Raw genomic sequence first — 2,970 nt, 5'->3', positions numbered from 1 at the left:
TGTTGATACCAAAAACCAAAAAAAGACACGCATGATGGCGAGGACGTTTCTGCGAAGACAACCAAAACAAGGAAAAAGACAAGAGTTTTCGATATTACTCATAAGACAACCAAAACCTGAAGACCCATAAGACTCAAATAAGTCGTCGTCTCGTCGATATTCAACCTTGTATGAAATAGAAATTTAGATCGAAAATAAAGTATGGTTCAGAGATTTTCTCTCTAGCTAGAGCTTTCAAATCTTATAAACGAAGTTTAATTTGTTCATTATATAATACTAAAAACGAAATTTAAAACGAGAATATTATTTCAGTGTTAAATCTCAACATGCTCGGATTAGGCGAAGATAGTTTGGTTAAATAACAATTTCACAATATTACGCAAAAGTTATCGGATGAAAGAGCATGGACCATTTCTTTAGGTTTATAATTTATGATTGTAACCCCTAAACATATAATTTATGACTGTAACCCCTAAACATGTTTATAATCAATGAAATATTTACATTTTTAGCAAAAAAAAAAAAAAAAAAAAACCATTCCATGGAGGGTTAATCTCTTGAGTGTTTGTTCAAGTCTTTCATTAAACGCCGCCTTAACAATATTGCTGGATTTTGTTTTGGTTACGCATAAAACCATGCATGTATTTGATCTCTTTACCTATATTGCGATTTACTGTGATGTTTAGGATTAAAATATGGCAATCAATAGTGCAATGAAAAACTAGTAACAAAAAAAATATTTATATCTAATATTAGAGTAAAATGTAATGCAACCAACTTGACCCACTAAAACCAAAATATGCATGGTTGTTGATTCCTAAAAAAAAAAAAAAAGAACATGCATGATGACTAAGACATTTCACGAAGACAACCAAAACCTAAAGACCCATAAGACTAAACTAAGTCTTCGATAACTTCACCATATCTCTTACCTCGTTCAGGCTCGGCAAGGGATTTTTTTTTGGATAATATCATTAGAAATGAAAAGATTAGGGATTAGAAATTGTAAAGCCTAGAGTTTTTTTGTCTAGCCCAAAAAAGAATAAAAACCAGACAACAAAACAGGTGAAACACAATAAAGAAGACTCATCTAATCCGAAGTTGCTTTAAGTTTCCAAAATGCTTCCTTTGGCGACGAGCTGAGATAACATTCCGTTCGGCAAAGATTTGATTATAACAATTCACACTACGTCCAAGAGAAGGGAACCGCATGAAGAGTTAATTAATCTCTTGAGTGTTCGAACTTTAAAGTCTTCCATAATTCCATTAGATACCTAAACAACATTGCTGGATTATTATTTTTTGGTGATGCACAAAACCATGTATTTGTATTATTATTGCGATGTTCTATGCATTTACTGATATTTTCGATTAAAATAACGGCAAATGAAAGCGGTAACAAAACAAAAGAATTATTACATCCACAGAATACTGGTAAATAGTAGAGTAATGCAATGCAACCCAATAAAACCAAAATATGCATAATTGATGCCAAACAAAAAAAAGAACATGCATGGTGGCTAAATCTTTCTCCGAAGACAACCAAAACTACTAATTTTCTTTTTGTTATTAAAAAAAAAGAAAAAAAAGACACCCTTGAGACAACTAAATCTTCGATAGCTTCAAGTACCTTATCCCTTAGACCACCATTATTGGTACCTCTCTCAAACTTGCATGTCTCTAGTCTATATAAATGCATGAACTTGGGTCATATTGATAAGTAAACTAAGAGGGAACAACATTAAGATGAGATCCTATAAACATTTTTGCATGCTTCTCCTTCTCCTTCCCCTTCTTGTGTTTCCACATGAAGTCCATGGCGCACAAATGGGAATCCGCAAGCTCAGTGAGTAATTTTTTGTTTGTCTTTAAATATTCGTAAGTTATTACTATTTTGCTTTTTTCGTTTTAGTTAAGCTTGTCAAGCTTAACTAAAGTTCGGTTTATTTAGGTCTTTTGGGTTTCTTTTATATAAACTGAATCTAATATAAAATGCGATATTATACATTAAATCAAACTATTTTTACTTTTTCAAGAAGTCAATAAATTTACATTTTATAAATTTAGCCAAAACAAAACAATTTTGGTTGTACCACATTCTGATTTGGTTTATCCGGACTGAATATATTACATTCTCATTAGAATTAACAATCAATAAAATTTGACAGTCTAATAAGTAATATGTATGTGTAAACTGTTTTATCGGTGCTGATGGTGTAGAGGAGACAAACCATGTTGATCGTCCAGTGACGGTCGAGCCCACTCGGTTTCCATTTACAAAGTTTCCGTTTATTAAGCCGCGCACCCCGACTCTTCCGCCCCATCGAGAACCTCTTTGCTCGAAAGTTGATTATTGTTCGCCTCCTCAGTCCCCAAAGCTTTTGGGATCTGGTCATTAACCTCCATAAGGTGTCAAAAGAAGTTGAATGAATTAAGCGGCCGATGTAGCTGTTAAGCTACGTACCTATCTATCCAGTTACTTTTTTTATGCTTTTAATATCGAATTATGTATTTCCAGTTTGGTTGCAATCTCTTTTCGAAGCTGATTTGCGTGTGTACCATGTTAATTATTTATGAATGTACTGTATGTTGAATTTAAATTTAAAATATAAATAAAATGGTCATGATCTAGGTCAATGACAAAAAAAAAAAAAAAAAAAAAATCAAAGTCTCATTTGATTTATGGCCAGGGGCGGACCCACAGCCAAGGTGGTGGGGGCAGCTGCCACCAGCAAAAAAAAAAAAAAAAATATTAAAAAATTATTAAATATTATTAGAAAACAAAATCTGTCCCCACCAAAAAAACTACTTTTCTTCCTTTTTCTTGTAAAGCCAATTAATCCATATACCAAAAAAATATATATTAATATATAAATTAAATACTTACTAATCTGGACCTAATTTTTTGTTATTTTCTTCTTCTTTAGTCTTTTGGTTTTTTTGTGTGACAACAAATCAACAACTATCAAT

General features: G+C 32.1%; 1 long non-coding RNA gene across 1 annotated transcript; it reads left to right on the top strand.

Annotated features, from left to right (window-relative positions):
- The first annotated feature begins 1,659 nt into the window (after positions 1-1,659).
- Positions 1,660-2,629, top strand: LOC17897716. Its single transcript, XR_002835565.1, has 2 exons — positions 1,660-1,846; positions 2,221-2,629. It is a non-coding gene; the product is annotated as an uncharacterized LOC17897716 (long non-coding RNA).
- Positions 2,630-2,970: the final 341 nt, after the last annotated feature.

The sequence above is a fragment of the Capsella rubella genome, unplaced genomic scaffold (genome assembly GCF_000375325.1).
Source record: "Capsella rubella cultivar Monte Gargano unplaced genomic scaffold, Caprub1_0 scaffold_1, whole genome shotgun sequence".
Taxonomy (NCBI): Eukaryota; Viridiplantae; Streptophyta; class Magnoliopsida; order Brassicales; family Brassicaceae; genus Capsella; species Capsella rubella.
This window is presented reverse-complemented; position numbering and strand designations above follow the sequence as displayed.